General features: G+C 41.0%; 1 long non-coding RNA gene across 1 annotated transcript; it reads left to right on the forward strand.

Moving 5' to 3' along the window:
* Positions 1-3084: 3084 nt before the first annotated feature.
* Positions 3085-11549, forward strand: LOC125782181 (uncharacterized). The gene is made up of 2 exons (XR_007424767.1): positions 3085-3165; positions 10928-11549. It is a non-coding gene; the product is annotated as an uncharacterized LOC125782181 (long non-coding RNA).
* The last annotated feature ends 213 nt before the right edge of the window (positions 11550-11762 follow it).

Here is an 11762-nt window from a genome sequence, read left to right on the forward strand (position 1 = left end):
GAATGTGATGTTAAATCTATTATATTTTAATCACATTTTTAGTAGATTTTTAATGTTCAGTCGGACAGCTCACACAAATATACTTAAATTATATTAAATAGTGGCGAAAATAACATACGCCTAGTAGTTCTGTTTCTGCTTCTGGTGGAGTTTGGAGTGTGAGTGTTTCAGGTTGGGTTCAGGTGTCTTTAATACAGGTAACGAGGTCAAACAGGTGAGGTTAATACAGGTAATGAGTGGAGGACAGAGGAGCCTCTTAAAGAAGAAGTTACAGGTCTGTGACAGACAGAAATCGTGCTTGTTATCTTGAGTGGCCAAATACTTATTTTACACCGTTATTTGCAAATAAATTCATTAAAAATCAGACAATGTGATATATGATGATATATGATGTCAATTACAGGCCTCTTTCTTCTCTTTTTAGTCTGAGAATTTGCACAATTGGTGACTGACAACATACTTTTTCCCCCACTGTATATATATATATATATATATATATATATATACTGAGTTGAGACTCAGTGTCCTCCTAAGGGGACATTACCAGACATCCCAAGTTGCAAAAGTTGATTTCAGGGAGGTTACCCCCCCCCCGGCCCGCGGTAAAAAAAAAAAAAAAAAAAAAAAAAAGCTTGCACACACACCAAAGGATAACGAAACTTTACTTTTATATAAATTAATTTTACTTTTTTTTTATTAAATTTAGAGTATTCAGAGGTGAAATTAGTTTTATCTTTTTTCTATTTGGAAGACCCTGCCTCTGCTTTCCTTTTTTTTGGGGAAAAAAAGCCTTTATTTGACAAAAATTGACAGTTACAATACTCACAAAAAAATGCACAACATCAAGAACATTTCATATCATATTACAATAATTATTAATATTGCCTCTGCCATGATCTGCTTTCTCTCACTCACTGAACAAATCCCATCCAGGAGGGGGGAAAAACACTGCCCGCCCACACTAAAAACTGATTGGCTGTCTCACAGACTCTTTGCAGAGAACAGGCCAATCAGAACCCTCTCTGTTTTCTCTCTCTCCTTCCCACACGTGATTAGAGAATACAAGTGTGTTGCCTGTGAGCACATTTGGGGCACTCGTTCTGAATTCCGGGAGATTATATGTGACTCGCGGGCATCAGGGAGCCACTACCAAAATGCAGGAGACTCCCGCAGCTTCAGGGAGACTTGGTTTGTCTGCCTTACATTTCTGCTTCTCTGCAACAAGATACTTAATTTCCTTTTTAAAACATTGACCCTTTGGCCTCATATGGAGCCACTGCCCGTACCATCTAGTGGTCACAACATGACAACATTACATTCAATTGGTTGAAAACCAATCGGCGGGAAGCCCAGTCAAAGGTTTTTACAGCCATTCCAGATAGAAACATGGGCCAGGTAAAAATAATGATCCTCTACTTTTATGTTTGAAATTAGTTTATTTTATTTTTGTAGAAAGCTAACGTTTAGTTGTTGCACTATTTTTTTTTTTTTTTTTTTTTTGCAAAAATGACTTCTGTACAAGGACAACATTTAGTTGTTATACTTCTTATATCCTAGTAATATATATATATATATATATATATATATATATATATATATATATATATATATATATATTAACCCTTTTAGACACTGCATTCATTACAATGGACATGTATTTTCTTTTTTTTTTTTTTTTTAGTTTTTTGTCCCACATAACACTTCTTGAAAGCTATTGTCCATCAGAATAAACCAGAATGAACCAGCCTATGAACAAGTTTATAAACCAATAAAACATGAACTTGGCCCCGCCCACGGTGCCCTGGAATAACCGTAGTACTTAGAGCTATTGAGGCATTGAGCAACAGGTCATTTTTCATCATGTTTTTGTACTGTTTAGGGATGAGTTATAGAAAAAATATATCATAATATAATATATTGGCTATATAGATATTATAGTAGAATATTAGAGGCTTGTTTTTTGTGCATTACAGACAGAAAACAGCATTCTTAATTTTTTTTTTTTATTATCACTGGAGATAATTTAGGTCTACTATGTGTGTATATATATATATATATATATATATTTTTTTTTTTTTAATAAACAGTGTGCATGTGTTGGTGTGTGTGTGTGTTTACTCAGCTAATAGAAAGAGAGAGAGAGCTCCTATTGGGTACTCTATTGGTAAGCCCCACTCTCCGCTGAATACACACACACACACACACACACACACACACACACTCCAGGAGAAGTTGTTCTTGTGTATAAACAGATGAGTGTGGAGCGTTGGGGTTGGTAATTGCTTCCTCATGACTGACATGACGGCGGAGACTCGACAAAAAAAAGAGCCGATAGCAGCTGGACCTGTGCCAACTGGGGAATTGGACCCTTCTCTAATGATAAATATATGTGTTCCACTTTTCATACGCAAAATACGGCCTCCTCCACACCTCCCTCCTCTTCCTCCTCCTCTATTAAAATGATTTTTTTTTCTTCGAGGAAGCCGAGCTTTGATGTGTAATATTCTGTTTGATTTACCCATTTTAAATGATGTGTGAATTATTTACAGGGTCTGTTATGGCGTCTGCAGAAACACTGTGTACATTGTTCGGCGGGGTTAGGGTTCCGTGGTGAAGAGCAGAACCCATCTTTAACTCAGCGCTACAAATAGAAAGAAACCTCTCGGCTGTGATGGATTAAGGGCATCGGGGCCCCTGGGCTACACTTTGAATGGGCCCCCTATCATAAACACTTCTATACTTACATATGTAGCGGATGAGAATATAAATAATATTTTATTATTTCATTCCACATAAAATCCTTCTCTAATTATCTTTGTTATCCTTTTGAGTATTTTTCTGTATTTCTGGGTATTATTTATTTTGTATTTGTGATTTTTGATCCTTTTGGGGGTGATTTCAAGCTGTAATATTGATTTTAAGCTGAACTGCAGAGCAGACTTTTATTTTGAAATCGCGCGAGTTTTCAGTGTCAGCGCGGGCTTCTCTCTCCTCAGTTCGCGCTAAATACTGCTGAGGAGAGGTGGGTGTTTACTGTGCTCCTGATGAAATACTGTTTTAAAACTGTTCAAGCACTTATAGTGCACTAAATCTGTACTCTTACTTGTGTTTTAGTACTAAGAGTAAGTTATCTCTGGTTGTGTGGGTAGTTCGTTTGTGTAGAGAGTTTTTTTTATATAAGTACAGCAGATTTAGTGGAGTTAAGGGAGATACTGCTACCAGTTAAGCTAATATGGTGTGCTTTTCTTCTCACAGTTGCATGTGTGTGTGTGAGAAGGACCAGAATTCACTCTATGCTGTGTTGTATGCTACTCTCATGCACAGGTACTGCCACAGGTTAATTGTTTAATTGTTTAATTAATTTAGCTAATTGTTTAATTGCATCAGCTGTTTATTTTTATTGGAATTTGTTTTGTTATAATGAAATTAATGTTCAGAAGAAAAAATATACGTCATTTATGGGAGTCTCTCTATATATATGTGCATGGGGTAATGTATTATGGTAATGTATAATATTGTATTTTATTTCATAGCTATAGATATATTCTTAATGTTTATTTTCATAACATAGTACTCTATATTTGTGATACAATATTTTATGATGTCTATTTTATTGTGTGTTTTATCAACTTGATGTAGAGGAAAAAAAGTGTACTCAGTTCGCGCTAAATACTGCTGAGGAGAGTTGCATGTGTGTGTGTGAGAAGGACCAGAATTCACTCTATGCTGTGTTGTATGCTACTCTCATGCACAGGAAATAGAAAGAATAAAACTCCCGTTGTATGGCAGAGTGTGTCCCGTGTTTCCATCATCGCATTCACAACGCAGAGGGTGGCCAAGCCTACTAGGAGAGAGAGAGAGAGGGACACACACACACACACAGTCAAACACGACCCGGCTACAATGGTGCCGTGACCCGGATCCTGGTGCTTGAGGTCAGTCTACAGTGGATCTTCGCACAGTGGATCAGCATCTGCGTGGTCGCCGGGAGTTTGCTTGCTGCTTTTCGTCCATCTTCTTAAAGACTGTGACAGCTAGGTTTCTTACAGACATTACACATTACACTTAAGGACAATTAAGTAATTAAGTACTCAATTAAGTAAAACAATAATACGTTTTTTTGTTGTTGTTTTTTTCATGCTTGTATTCTTCTATCCTTGATTTATTTCAAGCAATAGGTGTTGATATTGTGTAAGTGAAGTATTCAAGATGACATTTGATTTGGGGAAAGACAAAGGTTATCCCATAAGCAAAGACATGTCAGATTCTGGGTTTGGAAGGGGTAGATTTTTTAGTGAGGTGCAGTTCACACCACTTTCAAAAGTAGGACATGTAGAGGTACCCTCACCTGCATTTTGCTCTACTCGGGTGCTCAACAAATCTACTGACCAAGTACCCAGTCAGTCGCTTTCAGCTATTCCGGATCTGAACGATCCAACTTTACATGATCTTATATCACACATTGCACATCAGGTAGGTCAGACACTGATGTCAGGTCAGCAAAAAGAGAGTCAAGAAGAGAAGGTAAATAAGACCGCAACAGTACAGGGTTTAGAAACAAACCAGTCCCTCACAGACCCACCTTCGATCAACTTGTCAGGTGTTAGACTAGTTTTACAGTCTGATGTAAAAGAGCCCCCAGTCTTCCGTGGTGATGAGTCAGACAGGCTTACTGTACATGAGTGGGAAGAGGTCATGGAAACTTATTTGAGGAAACGGGGGGTAGTGCTTGCTGAACAGTGCACAGAGATCCTTTCTAAATTAATGGGCAGAGCTAAAGACATAGTTAAGATCACGCTTCGCAGTAATCCTACTCTAAAACCCGCTGATGACCCAAAAGTTATTTTTGATGTGTTAAAGCAACACTATGGTGAAGTCAAATACTCATGCATGCCTTTAGCTGATTTTTATGGTACAGTACCAGTGCCAGGAGAGAATCCTTTTGAATACTGGGTTCGTCTGAATAAGGCTGTTGATGCAGCAGAAGAAGGCTTGAGAAGGCTAGGCAGACGAATCGAGGACTCGTGTCATGAAGTGGCCATGATGTTCGTCAAGTATTGCCCTGATCCTGCTCTCGCTGCTGTTTTCAAGTTCAAGGCGCCAGACAAGTGGACGGCTAGCGAGATACAAGAACATCTTGACCGTTATCAGTCTGAGGTGAGACAGCAGGTACCAGTTAAACTCAAACGGCCCAGTTACATGAGACATGCTGCAGCCCAAGCCGAGAGACTTGAACCAGCTGTGGTAACTGCCAACAATCACCCAGCAGAAACTTCTGAACAGACTGACAGTGCTGTTGCGCCTGTTCCTCATGTCGACGATAACTGCATGAAAGCTCTTGTGAGTCTCTTGGACCGTGCGCTTTCACAGAACAACCAGATTGCAAGCAGGTCATTCCCTCTAGCCCATTCATCAGCCCAACGGTGTAGAGTATGTAAATCTGATGACCATTCCACTCTTGTTCATTGCAGACGACAGCGACTGTGTTTGAATTGCTTTCAGCAGGGGCACATCAAGAAACACTGCCCAAATTTTACGTCCAATCGACCTACTCAACATTCCTCTCCAGATTCTCAGCCTTTAAACTAGTTAGCTCACATTCAAGAGGGAAAAGTGTGAGCAGAAGTGAACAATCCCTCAGAAGTGATGACCTTGAGCAGTGTTACATGACAGCGTGCACCCAAGCATCAGCAGATTCTAAAGTCATAGTGCAGAATACACAGAGAATTGAGCCATTTGATGAGCTGTTCTATGCACCAGTTAACGTGAATAACAGATTCCAATTACGGGGAATGATTGACTCAGGATCCATGGCATGTACTCTTAGTGAGGAGGCAGAGGCAAGAATGCTGGATGAAAATGCGTTGTCCGAGCCGAAATCACTGACCCATGAGATAGTTCTGGTTGGATGTGGAGGTAAACTGACCAAGCCGAAGTGCATGTATGAAGTTGAGCTAAAAGTCTATGGACAGAGTTGCATGGTCCCTGTTCTTGTTGTGCCAGGTCAAAAGGATGAACTCATACTGGGCACCAATGTCATAAAATTCCTCATGCATCAAATGAAAGTCAGTGACGACTATTGGCGTCTCATTTCCAGTGGTGGTTTGCAGTCTTCTGTCGAGTGTGAGCAATTCTTGGACTTGATGGCAAACACATGCAGATGGAGAGGAGATGAGCTACCAAGAAAGGTGGGAACCGTGAAACTCCAGCAATCAGTTACTCTTCTGGCAAAGCAAGAATACCTGCTTTGGGGAAAACTACCAAGGGATGTTCCTATGTCCCCAGGAAGCACAGTTGTTGTGGAGCCCACATCTACTAAGACCATGCCTCGACACATAATGGTTGGACGTGTTGTTACGCCACTGTGGGGTGATGGGTGGATCCCCATGAGGGTAACTAATGTTTCTGACCAACCTGTTACTTTGAAAAGAAATAGCAAACTGGCAGATGTGTCGCCTTGTATAGCTGTGGAGGACTTTGACCTCTTTCAAGGAGTCAGTCATGTTGAAGCCACTTCAATGGGGCAACAGCCATCACACATTAATCCTGCTGACCTCAAACAACGTTTGGAAGATGTTGGGCTTGCCGATATCGATATCGATTCTTGTTCCACTGACATGGTGTCTAAGGAGAGACTTGTCCGGCTGCTTGAGAAGTATAATGATGTCTTTTCCAAACACTCATTGGACTGTGGGGAAGCGAAAGGATTTGTTCACCGAATCCGTCTCATGGATGAGCGACCTTTCCGACTCCCTTACCGTCGTGTACCCCCTGCTCATTATCAGAAGCTACGCCAAGTCCTATCAGAAATGGAAGAACAAGGGATTATTCGAAAATCTGTGAGTGAATATGCCTCTCCCTTGGTTCTGGTATGGAAAAAAGATGGCAGCTTAAGAATTTGTACAGATTTTAGGTGGTTAAACGCCAGAACCATCAAAGATGCGCATCCACTTCCGCATCAAGCTGACTGTTTAGCAGCGCTCGGAGGGAATGCTTTCTTCAGTACCATGGACTTGACGTCAGGCTTTTACAACATCCCCATGGCTGAAGAAGACAAAAAGTACACAGCATTTACGACCCCTCTAGGCCTACACGAATATAACAGAATGCCGCAGGGCCTCTCTAACAGTCCAGCTTCATTTATGCGCATGATGCTTAGCATTTTTGGTGACCTCAACTTTAGTAGCTTATTATGCTACCTTGATGATTTGCTTGTGTATGCTCCAAGTGAGGAGGAATCTCTGAAAAGGCTGGAGGTTGTGTTGCAGCGTCTGCGATTACACAATCTGAAACTGAGCCCGAAGAAGTGCCATTTGATGCAGGCTTCAGTGCGGTTTCTTGGCCATTACATAGACGCCAACGGAGTTTCGTTAGACCCAGCCAAGGTCGATGTCATCACTAAGATGTCTAGAGCTGATTTGATGGAGGAAGACGGATGCACTCCTTCAGTGAAAAGGATCAAGTCATTTCTTGGGATGGTATTCTATTACCAACATTTTATCCCTAATTGTTCTGCAATGGCTAAGCCACTTTTTGCGCTCACTGCAGGACAGAAAAGGCGGGGCAAGGCTAAAGCAAACCTGAAAGTAGGGACGTTTCGCAGATTACAGCCTACTGACTGGACCCCTGAATGTGATACTGCTCTGTCCAACCTGAAAGAGAGCCTTCTGCAGAGTGTTGTTCTTGCACATCCAGATTTTTCACGCCCATTGATTCTGTCGATCGATGCTTCTTTGGACGGTCTTGGAGCCGTACTTTCCCAGGTACCAGCTGGAGAAGAAAAAGCTCGCCCCATTGCCTTTGCAAGCAAGTCATTGACCAAGTCCCAGAAACGCTATCCAGCTCACCGACTCGAGTTTCTAGCACTCAAGTGGAGTGTTTGTGAGAAGTTTAGTCACTGGTTAAAGGGTCATACGTTTACAGTGTGGACTGATAACAATCCCCTGACTTATATAATGACCAAGCCCAAACTAGATGCTTGCGAACAGCGATGGGTGTCCAAACTGGCACCATACACCTTTGATCTGAAACACATTCCTGGCAGCAAGAATACTGTAGCTGATGCTCTGAGCAGAGACCCTTTCACAGAAACAGTCAGTCGCAGGCTCATCTCTGAACCCTACAACCGCTTACTTGCAGAGGCAGAAGGAGTGAGTGAAGATGGGATTCGAGACACCTTCCACCTTAAGGTACAGAATCATCGACTCCTCACTATGCATACGTCTTCGAATTTTCCATGTGATAGTGATACTATCAAAGCTTGCTTGGATACACATGAGCAATGGGAAATGACAGCGGAGCTAAGAGCATCACAAGCCATCCAGTCTCTCCAAAGCTTCACAAGTTCTGGGTACGATGAGTCCTTTGGTCTTACCTTAGAAGAGCTCCGAGGTAGTCAAGAGTCCGATCCCAGTATTTTAAAAATCATGCAGTTTGTCAGCCAGAAGAGACAGCCTTCAAGGCGAGAAAAGAAGGACCTGAGTGCTACGGCCTTGGTACTACTCAAGCAGTTGGAAAAACTGCGAGTTCAAGATGGTGTACTCTACAGAGTCACAAAAGATCCCCTTAGCAGACAGAAAAGACGCCAGTTCATTGTGCCTGTAGGTCTCAGGGAAAAGGCCCTGAACGGAATACATGACCTCGCCGGTCATCAGGGACAAACCAGGACGTTACACCTGGCACGTCAACGATTTTTCTGGCCCAAGATGGAACATGATGTCAGAGCATATGTGAAACATTGCCAGCGATGTATCTTGGCTAAAACACCAGAGCCTTCTGCTCGAGCCCCATTAGAGAGTATTAAAACATCTGCTCCTATGGAATTAGTCTGTTTAGATTTCTGGAGTGCTGAAGATCATAAACAACGTTCAGTTGATGTACTCGTTGTAACAGACCACTTCACTAAGCTAGCACATTCTTTTGTATGTCCCAATCAAACCGCTAAGCAAGTTGCTAAGAAATTGTGGGATCACGTATTTTGCGTTTACGGGTTCCCAGCACGAATTCATACCGATCAGGGTGCTAATTTTGAAAGTGCTCTTTTAGCTGAACTTTTGAAACTGTCCGGAGTCTCTAAATCCCGTACCACCGCGTACCATCCCATGGGGAATGGAGGGACCGAAAGGTTCAACCGTACATTAGGTACCATGTTGAGAGCACTCCCCCTTCAAGAAAAACACAAGTGGCCTGAACAGGTCCAGACTCTAACATTTGCATACAATGCGACAGTACACGAGACAACAGGGTATGCCCCGTTCCAGCTAATGTTTGGCCGCATCCCGAGACTTCCCGTCGATGTAATGTTCAAGCAAGTGTTGCATGATCCTGTGGTCGTTGACCATGACAGCTATGCAAAGTCACTCATGTCGTACCTTCACGAAGCGGCTAGTATCGCACAGAAGCACACTGCCAAAGAGCAACAGAAGCAGGCTGAAGGTTACAACAGAAGGGTCAAAGGAATGCATCTTAACCTAGGAGACAGAGTGCTTATCGCAAACAAGGGAGAACGTGGAAAACGGAAACTTGCTGACAAGTGGGATCCAAAAGTCTACACAGTGAAAGACAGGAATCTTCAGACTAATGTGTATAAGCTCGTGGATGATGCTGGAAATCGTAGAGTTGTTCATCGTAATCTGGTCTTGGACATCAGCTTTCTGCCTGTGAAATCAGTCGACGAAGCAGTGGATGACGACCAGTCCAGTACTGAACATCCTGAGGATGAGTCCTGTTCCTTAAACCCCTTTGAAACTTCTGGGCATGACAACTCACATGAGCCCTGGATATCTGATGATTCTACTGATGCACGGAGTCTCATGTCCTCTGATGACATAGTAACAGAAGTTGATGATCTGAATCAAGAGAATGACGAACCCAGTGTTCAAGAGCATATAGAGAATGAAATAGACAGCAGTAACTCACATAGCACTTGTGCAGATTCTTCTGATCGAGATTCAGATTTATTAGATGTACCAGATACAGGCATTTCAGATACTGCTAATTTACCAATAAACATTGGTACTAACATGCCACCAAATACCAGTGACACACAAAACATTGTCAGATCTCGTACAGGTAGAGTCGTAAAAAGAGTCAGCCGTCTGATCGAATCTATGGTTCAAAAAAAAAAAAAATTTTAGTGTCGAGAGTTTTGCTATGACGGCCAATAAGAAATCTCAGTCCCTTTTAAATGTTTACTAAAACTGTTTATTTTGTAGGGATTAAGCACTAACTGTTTATTTAGTTTCATTGTAATCCTGAGTTTCAAAGACATAAGTAGGGCCAGGTTCACATATGATGTACAAGGCATCATATAGTTCCAGGAAAGGTCTAAGGCCTGATCAACCTTGGGTTAATCTTGACCTGTTTAGCAGGTAGCTCATACAGCTGAATTATTGAAGAATAAGATTTTTCATTGGCCTGTGCCAGCTATGACAAGTTTCAGATGAGTAAAGAAATACGTTCTTAGAGCCATCTGATCAGGATTTTAGTGAAATTCTAGGGGAGGTGAATGTAGCGGATGAGAATATAAATAATATTTTATTATTTCATTCCACATAAAATCCTTCTCTAATTATCTTTGTTATCCTTTTGAGTATTTTTCTGTATTTCTGGGTATTATTTATTTTGTATTTGTGATTTTTGATCCTTTTGGGGGTGATTTCAAGCTGTAATATTGATTTTAAGCTGAACTGCAGAGCAGACTTTTATTTTGAAATCGCGCGAGTTTTCAGTGTCAGCGCGGGCTTCTCTCTCCTCAGTTCGCGCTAAATACTGCTGAGGAGAGGTGGGTGTTTACTGTGCTCCTGATGAAATACTGTTTTAAAACTGTTCAAGCACTTATAGTGCACTAAATCTGTACTCTTACTTGTGTTTTAGTACTAAGAGTAAGTTATCTCTGGTTGTGTGGGTAGTTCGTTTGTGTAGAGAGTTTTTTTTATATAAGTACAGCAGATTTAGTGGAGTTAAGGGAGATACTGCTACCAGTTAAGCTAATATGGTGTGCTTTTCTTCTCACAGTTGCATGTGTGTGTGTGAGAAGGACCAGAATTCACTCTATGCTGTGTTGTATGCTACTCTCATGCACAGGTACTGCCACAGGTTAATTGTTTAATTGTTTAATTAATTTAGCTAATTGTTTAATTGCATCAGCTGTTTATTTTTATTGGAATTTGTTTTGTTATAATGAAATTAATGTTCAGAAGAAAAAATATACGTCATTTATGGGAGTCTCTCTATATATATGTGCATGGGGTAATGTATTATGGTAATGTATAATATTGTATTTTATTTCATAGCTATAGATATATTCTTAATGTTTATTTTCATAACATAGTACTCTATATTTGTGATACAATATTTTATGATGTCTATTTTATTGTGTGTTTTATCAACTTGATGTAGAGGAAAAAAAGTGTACTCAGTTCGCGCTAAATACTGCTGAGGAGAGTTGCATGTGTGTGTGTGAGAAGGACCAGAATTCACTCTATGCTGTGTTGTATGCTACTCTCATGCACAGGAAATAGAAAGAATAAAACTCCCGTTGTATGGCAGAGTGTGTCCCGTGTTTCCATCATCGCATTCACAACGCAGAGGGTGGCCAAGCCTACTAGGAGAGAGAGAGAGAGGGACACACACACACACACAGTCAAACACGACCCGGCTACACATACACGCAATTAATTAATTATATTATTTATATTAGTGGTGTCAATTACGTAAAAAATAAGCATTTTAGGCCTAAATTATCTAAAAAAAATGTAGGA

Source organism: Astyanax mexicanus, chromosome 16 (assembly GCF_023375975.1).
Source record: "Astyanax mexicanus isolate ESR-SI-001 chromosome 16, AstMex3_surface, whole genome shotgun sequence".
NCBI classification, from domain to species: Eukaryota; Metazoa; Chordata; class Actinopteri; order Characiformes; family Acestrorhamphidae; genus Astyanax; species Astyanax mexicanus.